Source organism: Vitis riparia, chromosome 10 (assembly GCF_004353265.1).
Source record: "Vitis riparia cultivar Riparia Gloire de Montpellier isolate 1030 chromosome 10, EGFV_Vit.rip_1.0, whole genome shotgun sequence".
NCBI lineage: Eukaryota > Viridiplantae > Streptophyta > Magnoliopsida > Vitales > Vitaceae > Vitis > Vitis riparia.
The window spans coordinates 20,156,765-20,171,496 of NC_048440.1; the positions used below are offsets into that span (position 1 = coordinate 20,156,765).

Sequence of the window (14,732 nt, forward strand, 5' to 3'; positions counted from 1 at the left end):
GCCATGAGACCAGCTTTTTGAGCACGATGGTGGTCACCACTGTTGGAAATTTCCCTCATGATGGTGATTGTGGGTGGTAGGGGAGAAGCCAATTTCTATTTGTTCACCTGGCTCGCATAGTCAAACCCCATTGGATTGTGCCCTAAATCAATCCAGAATGAGTTGTCTGATGATTCATCTTCACTGAAAAATGGGCTCTTCATCACTTCTCCAACTGAAATACTCTCAGTTTCTTCAAGTATCGTGCTCACTCCATCTCTATCAGAGCTATTATCTTGATCCAATTCTATCTCAAATATATCCCTCACCTGAGCAGAAGTATACACACCAGAAAAGGCAACAGGTAAATGTGACTCCTTGTGAGTTTCAGAGGTCAACTCACCATTTCCACCGACTTCATCATCTTCCATTCCTTCTCTTAGCAATCTCAATTTTCTTCAAAGTCTGGTATGTGTCTTTCAGTTATTGCATAAACACCGGTATACTGAGCAGGCTTCAAAACTGCTCTCTAGCCAACAACATTCAAAGTCATTAATATCTCAACTATCTGATTCATAGTCCACGTGGAGAGAACAACAAATGATCAAATGATGCCAACTTGTCATTAAATTCATCGTCAGCCTTACTTTTTAATAATCTGGTCAGTCTTCGCTTAGCATTGAATTTTGTGCCCGACTGTGTTTTATTTATTTATTTATTTTCAAAATGAAACGAATAGGCTTCCTTTATGTCCCACTAATAAGTTTTTGACTCCAACAATCTCCAGAATGACCTCTACAACTTTCAACTCAGGAAGCTAGATTATTTTCTGACAATCATATGGTGTAGCTACCTTCTTGGTCATCACATTGGGTGAGTAAGGAGCGGTCATAAGAGGAGAGGGAACACTGTCTCTATACATTGCTCATGCTTTCCAGTAACGTGAACCAAGTGCCTCATCCCACTGCTTGGTAGTTTCTGAAAGCCCAACATCTGACTTTTCCCCTTTGTTCTGTCTGAATCCATGTCATCATGCTCTAACACCTTGCCAACTAATTTACACAGGTCTTTGCAATAAGAAACAGGATGCGTCTGATGAGAGTGTCAGATAAGGTCAGTGTCGTAAGTTGGAACACATAAACACTTTATGGATCTTTCCCTATTTATCTTGATTAAATATAGAAAGCCTTTGTATTTGGCTTTAATTCCTTCAAGAAAATGTTGATTATCCATATGGGGTCTGGGTACCTGGTAATAGAAAGGACTCTGCCTTTTAACAGCTGAAACCAAATCATATTTGGTATGTTTTCCACATCCAAAAATTTTTCTTTTCAGATATATCTTGTGAAATATCTCTTGTCAAGTCCAAGAGGTGGGACTCGTTGGGGTACATTGTGTTGCATATTTTTTCAGTTTCACTTGTTGAAGTCCCTTGAACAGAAGATACAACATTGCAGTTATCAAGAATCCTACCATGAAGACCCTCACAATCGGTTTTGTATCTCATTGTATTGAGCCTGTGATAATGCCAAATCCATTCATAATCCACAGGAACAACTAGGGCTTCTTCAAAGGTCTGGGACTTAAGAGTGTTTGGCAAGCAAGGGAAACCAGTAAACATTATACCAGTAGATGGTTATTTGTAAAGTGGGACCATCATAGAGACATCTGTGCTTATCAACAATTGCAAGGGACTGAAGCTGCATTTTTTTTGCAATGGCCACAAGATCTTCACTTATTACAATCTTCTGGGTTTCAAGCCACTCCAACTCTTGTTCTTTTTCCATTCCCCAACGTCGTCAATTGCAATAAAACAGGGTTTGGTATCTCTTTCCTCATTTCTTTGCAGATTTTCTTTCCCCTTTGAACCTGTAACTTCACAGCCCTAGAGGATGCTGATTCTGCTTTAAAGAATGATGGATCTGTGTAGCGCTTCAAACATGATCTAACACCCGCAATATCAAACTTGTCTAGGAGGAATAACCGTGGTGGATCACCAGAAAGGAAAAAATAGAAGAATGTGCAGAAATGGGAAATGAATGAAGCAGAGAGGAGAAAAAATGGAACAAGTAAAACAGGAACACTATAATGCCACATTTCATGCTTATTCAATGGGCTTGAAATGGTGAGAGAAGTACGAGCATATTCCAGCAAACAAATACAACCACAGTTCTCATGTAATGCACAGGAAATAATAAAAAAATGGAACCTTACAGCCCTAAATCAAAATTAGAGAACTCCAAATGGACAAATCAACAACATCTATAGAAGCAATCAAGTACCAATGTAGACAAACATATGACCTTTGTCATTCTACCCCCTAGCATCCAAACGAGACTCAAAATCTAGTGAAGATTAATACATAACAAAATGATAATGGGAATGAAGAAGGAGTTGAGAAAATTAAGAGAATGAAAGACAGAGAGAATAAGAGAAAATAAGAAATTTCTTTCTTACTTTGAGATACATATTACAGAGGATGGGAAGCCCTTTTATAGGCTTTCCAAATGACTTCCATTAATATTCCTATTAATAAATATTAATGGAACTCATAAATAACATTAATGGTTTCCAGTAATGAGTATTAATGGAAGTCATAAATATTACTTAATTAACATTTATTATAATTAATGTGGTGACATTCATTACTTCAGTTATAACACTCCCCTTGATGTCCACCACATTGAAGAATATGTCTTATTAAAACCTTGCTAGTAAAAAACCATATGGGAAAAACCTAGTGAAGGAAAAAGAGTACAATATTCTTATAATTCTTTAGTTGCTTTTGATATATTAGGACTGTCTCGTTAAAAACCTTGCCAGTAAAACCCAGTAGGACAAAACCTAGATGAAGGAAAAAAGAGTACAGTACACTAACACCCTTTTACAAGCATACTCTCCCTCATGTCGATATCCTTGAGTTGACGCATTCTAATCTTGTGTATTAACTTCTTGAATGTTGAAGTTGGCAATGATTTTGTGAATAAATCTGCTAGATTATCACTTGAGTGTATTTGTTGCACATCAATTTCACCACTCTTCTGGAGTTCATGTGTATAAAAGAATTTTGGTGAAATGTGTTTAGTTCTATCTCTTTTAATATAACTCCCTGCTATTTGTGCAATGCATGCAACATTATCTTCAAATAATATTGTCGGGTCACCTTTGATAGAGGAGAGTCCACATGATTCCCGAATATGCTGGATCATAGATCTTAGTCATATACTTTCACAACTTGCTTCATGAATTGCTAGTATTTTTGAATGATTTGATGATGTGGCCACCATTGTTTGTTTGATAAATCTCCATGAAATAGTAGTACTATTGCAATCAAACACATACCCTGTTTGTGACCTACCTTTATATGGATCTGAAAGATATCATACATCTGCATATCCAAGCAATTATTGCTTTGATTCTCTTGAATAAAATAGACCCATATTAGTAGTTCCACGAAGATAACACAATGAATGTTTGATACCATTCTAATGTCTTCGAGTTGGAGCGGAACTATATCTTGCTAATAAATTGATAGAAAAAACAATGTCTGGACGTGTACAATTGGCAAGATACATAAGTGCAATAATATCACTAAGATATGGTACTTCAAGACCAAGTAATTCTTTGGTTTTTTTGCAATGACGAAATGAGTTTTTTTCCACATCAAGTGATTGGACAACTATTGGAGAACTTAAAGGATGCGTTTTATCCATATAAAAATACTTTAAAACTTTCTTAATGTATGTTGATTGATGTACTAAAACTCCATTTGGAAAATGCTCGATCTGCAGGCCGAGACAAAATTTTGTTTTTCCAAGATCTTTCATCTCAAATTCTTTTTTCAAGTATTTTGTTGTTCTTGTGAGCTCTTCAAGAGTTCTAACAAGATTTAAGTCATCAACATACACTACAATAATTGCAAATCCGTTTTCTGATTTCTTAATGAAAATGCATGGCCATATAGGGGTTATTCACACACCCTTCTTTTATCAAGTATTTGCTAAGGCGATTGTACCACATGCATCTAGATTGCTTTAATCCATACAAGGATTGTTGTAACTTGATTTAGTACATGCTCTAAGGCTTTGTACAATTTGCTTTAAGCAATTTAAATCATTCAGGGATTTTCATGTATACATCATTATCCATGGATTTGTATAAATATGTTGTGATAACATCCATGAGATGCATATCTAGTCTTTCTGAGACTATCAAACTAATTAAGAAACGAAATGTGACTACGTCCATGATAGAAGAGTATGTTTCCTCGTAGTCAATACTAGGACTCTACGAGAAACCTTGTGCTACTAATTGCGCTTTATATCTTATGATCTCATTATTCTCATTGTGCTTTCGTACAAATACCCATTTGTATCCAACAGGATTTATATCTTTAGGTGTTTAGACTACAAGTCCAAAAACTTCTCGTTTTGTTAATAGGTTTAACACTGCCTGTATAACTTCTTTCCATTTTGGCCAATCATTTCTATGTCGACATTCTTCCATATTTCATGGTTCGGGATCTTTATAATTTCTTATGATATCGGAGGCCACTTGGAAAGCGAAAATATTGTTAATACCAATATTATTTCGATCCTATTTTTCTCCCATATGTACATAACTTGCTAAGATCTCACAATTTTCAGATACTTGTGCCTCTTCAAGGGCTTTCTGCATTATTTGTGCCTCTTCTAAGACTATAGATTTATCAATTTTAAACTGATCAGTCATTTTGATGACCTTTTCTAAAGTGCTAAGTTTTTCGTGTGTTCTCCTCTTTCGGGAAGTTACATTTTTTGAGCCGACAAGTTTACCACGCTTCAGGTGTATCTTAGATTCATTTGTTAACTATCTTATAGGGACATCAATTCGTGCTAGAGTATTTGTGGCCGAGATATGTGACTTTGTCACTTTCTTTGTATCAATGAATGCATCTGGTAATTGATTTGCAAGATTTTGCAAATGAATGATCCTTTGAACCTCTAGTTCACATTAATTTGTACGAGCATCAAGATGGGTCATAGTAGATGTCTTCCAACTAATTTCTCGTCGTTCTTCAGGAATCAACTTTTCTCCTCCTAATGATGGGAAAACACTCTCATTAAAATGACAATCTGCAAGCGAGTTGTAAAAACATCACCTGTCAAAGGTTCAAGATATTTTATGATAGATGGAGAATCAAAACCTACATAAATGCCAAGTCTTCTTTAGGGACCCATTTTAGTGCTTTGTGTAGGTGCAATTGGTACATATACTGCACAACCAAAGATTTTTAAGTGATAGATATTTGGTTGTTTTCCTAACACAAGTTGTGAAGAGGAATATTCATGGTAAGTTGTAAGTTGAATATGGACTAAAGCTGCAGCATGCATAATAGCATGTCCCCAGGTGGAAGTAGGTAATTTGGTTTTCATTAGTAATGGCCAAGCTATTAATTAGAGGCGTTTGATGAAAGATTTTGCTAAACCATTTTGGGTATGAGTATGAACAGCAGGATGTTCAATATTTATCCCTATTGACATGCAATAATAGTCAATGAATGTTTGAGAATTAAATTTTCTAGCATTATTAAGACGTATTGTCTTAATTGGATAATCTAGAAAATGTGCTTGTAATCTGATTATTTGTGTAAGGAGTCTAGCAAAGGCAACTTTACGTGTAGAAATAAGACAAACATGTGACTACCTAGTAGAAGCATCTATTAAGATCATAAAATAACGGAATGGTCCACATGGTGGATGGATAGGCCCACATATGTCCCCATGTATTCCTTCTAAAAAGTCTGGTGACTCAGATATAACTTTAGTAAAAGATGGTTTGACTATCAATTTACCTTGTGAGCAGGCAACACATGAGTATTCATTAGGTGAAAGAATCTTCTAGTTCTTTAGTGGATGCTTATGTGAGTGTTCGATTATTCGATGCATCATTGAAGACCTTGGGTGACCTAGCCTGTCATGCCAAAGGACAAAAACTTTTGGGTCGTTGAACTTCTAGTTCATGACAACATATGATTCAATAGGCTTTATAGTTGTATGATACAACCCAAAAGAAAAAGCTAGAAGTTTTTCCATTATAAGCTTCTAGCTAGATATAATGGAAGTAATGTAAAAATATTCTACATTATCTTCATTCATAGTTTCAATATGATATCCATTTCTATAGATATCTTTAAAACTGAGCAAATTTCTTCTGATTTTCTAGAATATAAAACATCATTTAAATGGAATCTAGTTCCATTCGGTAGCGTTATGTTTTCTCTTCCACAACCTTCAACTAAGTTTGTAGTACCAGATATAGTACTTACATTAACTTTTATTAATGTCAATTCGAGGAAATGTCTTTTATCTCGAAGAATTGTGTGCGTGGTTGCACAGTCTGTGAGACATACATCATCCTTATTCATCTTGAGACCAAATAACACACGGATTTTAGATATAACTAAAAAAAACAAGGCATAATGTAAATAACAAAAGAAAATCAGATGTAAATATAAGAAATAATAATATATTATTTGATATATAAAGTAACATCAATCAATGTTAATTTTCTCATCATTTATTAAATGGTCTGTTTTTTCATTAGGACCTTTAAAGAAATCAATGTCATAGTAGGTTAGGTCTAATCCATCACCATTGGTAAAGTTCATCTCTATCTCTTTTCATTTTGCTTTTATTGATGCTTGGTAAAGGTCAACCAAATGTTTGGGTGTACGACAAGTATGCGACCAATGCCCCTTCATACCACATCTATAACAATTATTCTTATGGTTCTTAGGAGGTTTATCTTGTAAACACTTCCTATTTTCTTGTTTTGCCTCAGTATTTTCCACTTCTGGTAGTGCAATGAGGCTTTCATTTTTTGAGAATTTGATGAATTATTACTATAAGAACCATGGTATCGAGTATTTCTTCCATGACCACGACCACGTCCTCATCCTCATTCACGTCTACGAGTTTGGGACGATATTGCATTCACTTCAAGGAATGGTTTAGATGCAATTGGACAAGACTAGTGATTTCTCATTAAAAGCTCATTATTTTGTTCAGCAACAAGAAGTCATGATATTAATTCAGAATATTTTTTAAATCTATGCTCTCGATATTGCTGCTGCAGGAGCACTTTCGAGGCATGAAATGTAGTAAAAGTTTCCTCTAACATGTCTTCTTTTGTGATTTTTTTCTCCACATAGCTTTAATTGAGAGCTAATTTTGAAAAATGCAAAGTTATATTCACTAACAGTTTTAAAATCCAGCAACCTCAAGTGCATCCAATCATATCGAGCTTTTGGGAGAATCATAGTTTTCTAGTGGTCATATCTTTCTTTCAAATTACTCCATAGAGTAAAAGGATCCTTTACCGTAAAATACTCATTTTTTAAACCTTCATGGAGGTGATGGCGAAGGAAAATCAGAGTTTTTGTGCGATCCTGCAGGAATGCTTGATTTTCTTCTTTGATAATAGCTCTAAGATTCATTGTATCAAGATGTATTTCAACATAAAGGATCTAAGATAGATAGTTCTTTCCCGAAATGTCAAGTGCCACAAATTCGAGTTTTGTGAGATTCGACATTGTCAAATAACTTCATATATATGACAAAACAATATTATTAGAATCAATTATAATAAATTGATAGCATTGGTATAACTTTGATTATAAACAAAATCAAATAATTTGTTTATAACTTTTAACAATATGTAACAAAACAAATCAACAATAATATAAATATGTGAAATTTTATTCTATATAAATAACTTCAATTTTAAGATACGAGAATTACCTTCAAAGCAATTCGTGCTGATAACATATTGTAAAACAAGGATAAATGCAACACAAATAAAGTAGTAGAGATAAAATATGTTTTACTTTAACAATATAAATAATAGGAAGAAGGAATCAAAGAAGAGAGTTGAGAGAATGAAAGACAGAGAAAATAAGAGAAAGTAAGAAATTTCTTTCTTACTTTGGGATACATATTATAAGGGATGTGAATCCCTTTTATAGGCTTTCCAAATGGCTTCCATTAATATTCTCATTAATGAATATTAATGGAACTCATAAATAATATTAATGGTTTCCATTAATGAGTATTAATGGAAGTCATAAATAATACTTAATTAACATTTATTATAATTAATGTGGTGGCATTCATTACTTTAGTTATAACAATACTTGATTTTTTATTTTGGTATTTTTAGGGATAGGCCAAATAGGACATACGGAGACTTAACTCAATTACACATATACTTAACTCACCTGGGTTACCAGCAGAGACTTCATCGTAGAAGCGGTACCGTTCATACCTTATATTGTGATTTGGACCCAGAACACGCCATCCTACCTTCTCTTGGCAACCCTCCTGGATCTCTAGTACACTGCACTAGCCCATATAAAATAAGAGATGTGTTATCCACGGACCCTCTTTTATCGCAAACATGGACTCAGAATATGGAGCTTCTGACAGCAGCTTATTCATCAAAGATAGAGCGCCAACATCTCCTTCATTGGGATAAGTTCTGTTGTTCACCTTCCACATTAAGAAGCCTGGAGTAGTATCCATAGTTCCAATGAAGTCTTCATTTGAGTACCGTATCATGCCTTCATGATAGCTGTTTTATTATACTGGCACTCCTCCTGGATTACTTGGACTGCAGTTTTCACACAACTCTGGCAGGCAGTAGCGTTAACATCGCCTCTGCAGAGGTAGAGGCTGTAGATTTGGTTCAAGGTATCATTGTAGAAGGTGTTGGTGGAAGCTTTAGAAGATAAGGGTCTCAAGAGTAGTTAGCGTGCTGTTCCAGGTTGTTATTAAGTTGCTGAAAATGAAAGAAACAATTGAGTAGGTAGTGCTAGATCTTGACTATTAAAACTATATTTAAAAGACCATTTGTAACCATTCTTTTACCATTGTAATGAAAAACCACTATTCAGAAAGTTCTTTCATTTAAGGGATTCCTCTGACCTGGTATCAAAGCCACTCTTCTCTAGCAATGGATTCATCATCAATCTCCACCATCCATCCTCTTCCAAAGTTTATTCCTATAACATTCAATTATTCAATCTCACTTAAGCTTGATATCAACAACTTCATTCTTTGGAGGAAACAAGTTATGGCTGCAATCAAAGGCTACAAATTACAAGGCTTCATTTCAGACACAACTCACAACCATCAAAGTATCCTATTCAAGAAGATCGAACTCATGATAAGATAAATCCTGATTTTCGGGATTGTGAACAACAAGATCAACTTCTTGTATCTTGGCTTTTGCCATCAATGACTGAAGGAATTCTTTCTAGAATGGTTAATTGTGATACAACAACTCAGATTTGGAAAACTCTAGAAGTTTATCATGTGCCATCTCAAGATCAAATAGTTGATGTTCTCACAAAGGCTTTTCTAGTTCTTGTTTTCTAACCTTAAGACACAAACTCAGAGTTAAGGATCTCAACACTCTAAGTTTGAGGGGGGCTATGAAGAGTAATTAGCTTGCTGTTAGAGAAGTTAGCAAACTATTACACTCTAGTTCTCCTTGTTTAGAACCAGCAGACAGCCTCTTAACAGCTATTTCTTGCCCTTCGGAAAGCCTACCCTGATGATATATGGCAACAAAAGAAAGCAAAATAGTTCATGAAAATCATCCTCAATGAATGAGAAACTTTGAATTTAACACATGTTAGAAAGTAAAACATTTATATTCTCTCTCATATGGTTCTGTTTTATTACCTTGTAAACAGAGCCGAATCCACCTTCTCCAAGCTTATTAGCATCAGAGAAGTTGTCTGTTGCAACTCTAATGGTGCTGAACTGAAATTGCAAGGATTCCAGGGTTCTCGTTTCACCCTCAAAACCTTCACATGAAGGATAGAGTTACATATATACAAATACATATGAGAAAAAAAATTGGAAATTGAATAACTTGAGTGTAGCTTTTTATGAATGGTTGGTTAGTCATGCAGACTTCACCATCATGATCTGAGCCAGCATATACTAAAACTTTGTGAGTAAAAATGCGCATTGTGGAGTCATGAATGTTATTATAAAAGATCTTGGGAGTGGTTTCAAGAAGAAAATGATTTCAATTGCTAGAGGAAAAGTCAATAAAAGATGAAGCACCTATGATTAACTTACTTAGAAACTGCCCCCTTGGCCTCCTCTTTTTTAAAAAGAAGCAGATGATGCTGATCAATAACACTGAATTAATAACCGTGGGAACGACTATGAGGATGAGGGTCCGGGATGTGTTACTCTTCTTTCCTGAAAAAGTCAATTTAACACCACATTCATTGACTGCAGAATTTTGAAATTGCTCTCAGAGGTGATGGTAAAGCTATTAAAAGACTTTTTCATTTTACCCTTCTTTATATATATCATTATTTTTTCCTTTTACTTAAAATTCTCTAGACGTGGGTCACTTCATCTTAATTTTTTGTAGAACTAAAAGTATCATTCGTCACATAAAATGTGACCCCCCGTGGAGACTGATCTCAGATTTCCACAATGTTAGGCTTGAGAAGCCTCCAAATAACCACACAAAATTTGGATCAAGTTGCTGATTGAAATATTACAGCCCACACAATGGGCTTCATGCTCCAAGAATACTATCTTAAACTCTATATTAAAATTACTTCCAAGACTTAACTAGTAACAAATTTTAAGATAACTTGGGTCAAAGCTTTAAGATTCATACCTTTGAAAAGAGAAGTGATGAGCAGGGATTGACAACCAAGTCAATCTTGCTTTTCTCAGATCTTGATCAAACTTCAGTGTTGAAACTACGAAAATAAAATTAATTTTGTATTTTTTGAAGAACCCATTGCCATATGCATAGCCCTTATGCTGTGGTCCTGGGCCTTTGCACAGGTCAACTGGTCAACACTTAATTAATAGACAAAAGAAAAAGATGATTGGGTTTATATTGGTGAACACGCGGTTTCAACATGTTGATTGAGGCTGAGTGGCTGACGACAATTCGCTAGTTCCATCCACGCATTTGCGTGTTAAATGGGCACCTTTTACTTTTGCTTTTGTTTTGTTTTTTTGTTTTTTGTTTTTTTTTTTTTTGTGGGCTTTATTCTCCTTTCTAGAAGTTTTCCTTGTTTGGAATCGTAGGAATTTCTAGATGGAGGGGATTCCAAGGGTTTTTGTGAAGAATTTTAAAAGTTTTGAACTCTTTAAAGTAGTGAAATTTTAGAATTTTTGAATGTTATTGACTTCATATTTTCATATCAACATTGTATCTTTTATCTTTTCTTGACAAATGACAAGTGGGCATGCTTTCTCTCCTATGATCTCTTTTGTCAACCTTTTTGTTAGAATAAACAAATAAATAACTCTCTCTATATAAAAGATTTACATTAAAATACAGATATATTTGGTAATGTTTTTTAACACTAATATATTTTTAACAAGTAGACATTAATTTAGAGTTAAGTTCATATGAATTTGTTTTTAAATTTGGTAACATCTAGTGTAAAAAAATAATAATAATAAAGAAGAGTGATAACAAGTATATTTTTATAATTTTTCACTAATTTAATATACTTTTGCCTGAAAATGAATTAATATCTTAAATTAGTTATGTCTTTTTATTATGAATGAAGTTACCTTTGTTTTTATAATTGTAGACATGAAATATTTGGATCCAAGAATAACTTATTAACCAGAGGGATATCCTTTAACCTTTTAATATATTAGTATAAACAACTTTGATTTTTGAGTCGATCATGATTTTCATTTGAGTTATATCCCTTTTATTTTTGAGTTCATCATGATGTAAATCACCTTGCATCATAATTGATTGATTTATTTTATAATTTTTTTTTATTTCATTGAAAAATGATTTATGGAGGTGAGATTCAATTTCTTAATTTCATTTATTATTTCAAATAATTAAATTCTTCTTTTATGATTCAATAAATGAAAAATTTTTCATTCAATATAAAAAAGTGTTTTTCCTATAAGCTATCACATAAATAATTTCATATATCTATTTTAGAGTAATTTTATATTAATTAAGCAGAACTTAAAATTATTTTGAGTTCAAAAGAATTTATAATAGAAACCAAAAAATATATTATCTTTTGCATTTTAGTCAAATTGGAAGAATTCACAAAGAAAATGGTTTTTGTAAGAAATACTCAGTCGTATCTTGGAGAGTAGAATTGTTATAAAAAGCTCAAGTTTGAATAAACCCCTATATTCTATACATCATCCCCTTAAGTTGATGAGGCTATGTAGCACTGTAAGCTTGCTTTGTTAGCTCAAGAATTGTTGAGTTGAAAGGAGCTTTGTATAGTATCAACAAATTGATCTTTAGGAGTAAATTGAACCAATGAAGTATGATTCATAACAAGTTCTTGAAAACATTCTAATCAATCTTGACATGTCTACAAATGAGGAGGGATGGGTTTGGTAAAGTGACATTGAGTTCCTTAAGGAGTGTTGTAATCCATATGATTTCAGTTACTGCATTAACCAAACCATGATACGCAGATTCAACATGGATAAAGAGACAACTGCCTACTTTGAGGAATTCCAAGATATTAGATTAGGTCCAAAGAAATAGAAATAACCAGTACTTGTGCTCTTTGTGTCATTAGGGTAACTTGCCCAATCAACATCAATATAGCAGGTAAGGGAGAAGTTTGAGGAGGCCTAGAGAGAAATTCCATGAATGAGACTATACTACCCTTTAAGTATCTAAGATCCTCTAAATAGCCTATCAGTGAGAGGAGGTGGGGCACGCATAAATTGACATGCTTTATTAATTGCAAAACTAAGCTCAGGTCTAGCTAGTAATGGTACAATATTGAAGGACACCAACAATACTTTGATAAGTAGTTGGATAAAGTATTAATACTTCACCTTCACACTAGGACAAAGAAGTGTTCGAGGCCATAAGAGTGAGGATTGGCTTGCAATCAAACATTTCAACTAGATGAAGCAGATCTGTAATAAAAGTTTGCTAAGAAAGATGAATAGATGAGGAGGATATGTAGACTTGAATTCCCAAAAAATAAGATAGATCTCTTAAATCTTTAAGAACGAAATGTTTATTTAGCCTATGAATGAGACTTTGAATGAAAGGTTCATTGCTTCTAGTGACAATAATATCATCAACATATGCTAAAACAAAAGTCATAACAGTGATGGTCATAAGAACAAACATATATGAATGCTCTAACATTGAACTATAAAAGCTTTAGTGTAGAAGACAATTGCTTAGTTTGGTAAACTAGGCACGATGACTCTATTTTATGCAACAGAGAGCTAACTTCAATTTGTAAACATAATGCAAGTATGTCAAATCAATGAAAACGACAGATTGCTCCATATAAACTTCTGCATTCAAATAACCATTCAATAAGACATTATGAACATTGAGTTGCTTAATAGGTCAGTTAAGTGATAAGGCAAGACTCAACGCAATTAAGATAATAGTTTGTTTAACCATAGGACTAAACATTTCAAAATAGTCAAACCCATTTGTTTGATGAAAACCTTTTGCCATAAGTTAAACCTAGTATTTTTTTAATGGATCCATCTAGTTTGAATTTCAACTTATAGATCCACTTGCAACCAATGATCTTATGATTAGTAGGAGGTGGAACCAAAATCTGAGTATTGCTTTTCAATAAAGTAGAGTATTTAGTTTGCATTAAAACCAAAAAATAGGGGTGGATAATTCCTTGGTGAAAGGTAGATGGCTTATGAAGCAAAGATGAAACATAATTAATACATGCTATTAAGAATATTCCACGTTTTTTATTATGTGACTTAGACCTGAACACCATAGAGTACAAGTAGGAAAAGAATAAAAGGGAATGGGGAGATTGAGAAGATATGAAAGAGGAAGGAAAAAGCAAAAGAGAAGTAGGAGCATCAATAGGGGAAGAAGCAAAACAGTTTTTTGGTTGTAGAGGAGAAAGGGCATTGAGTGTGAGAATAAGAATGACAGAGGAAAAAAAAAAGGTGAAAAAAAAAAGATGAGTTAAGCTTGGAGGTAGAATAGGATGGTGAGGAAGTAAATGTGGACAAAAGAAAATGAGACTCATTAAAGATAACAAGGTTAGAGACATAAATCCTGCTAGTATATTTTTTTAGACATAACCCTTTATGATAGGAATTGAAACCAAGTAGAACACATTTAGTAGATCAAAATTGAAGTTTGTTGATTTATAAGGTCGAAGGTAAAGGAAAACATACACAACCAAACATCCATAGAGATTTTTAGGATGCAAGACACATTGTGATACAACATTTCAAGAAGGGCATTTGTTAGATAAGATTACTGTTGATAATATGTTCATAAGGTATGCAGCAGATTGAAAAGCATATGGTCAATAGGTTAAAGGAACATGAGAATGTGCTAGGAAGGAGAGGCCAACCTCAATTATGTGTCTATTCTTTCTCTCAACTTAACAATTTTGCTAAGGGATATGTGGGCGAAGGTGCTATGATGAATACCTAGTTTATCAAAAAGTGGTTTGGGTAGTTTGAATTCACCTCCCCAATTACTTTAAAGAGACTTGATTTTTGTTTCAACTTGAGTCTCAACAAGATTTTAAAATTTAAGAAATGTGGAAAAAGCTTCATTTTTAGTTGTGAGAAGATAAAACTATGTGAACCGAGAGTATTCATTAACGAATATTAATAAACAATATTTTATATTAGTAACTAAAGCAATATGGGAAGCACCCTAAAGATCAAAATGCACTAAATCAAATAGTTTTATTACTCTAGAATCAGAGA

At 33.7% G+C, this 14,732-nt stretch overlaps 1 long non-coding RNA gene and 1 pseudogene across 1 annotated transcript; both read right to left on the minus strand.

Moving 5' to 3' along the window:
• Positions 1–700: 700 nt before the first annotated feature.
• LOC117923565 lies at positions 701–1,766 on the minus strand (annotated as a pseudogene).
• A 7,742-nt stretch (positions 1,767–9,508) lies between these two features.
• Positions 9,509–10,279, minus strand: LOC117923568. The gene is made up of 3 exons (XR_004652637.1): positions 10,110–10,279; positions 9,705–9,829; positions 9,509–9,570 (listed from the first exon to the last, which is right to left on the minus strand). It is a non-coding gene; the product is annotated as an uncharacterized LOC117923568 (long non-coding RNA).
• Positions 10,280–14,732: the final 4,453 nt, after the last annotated feature.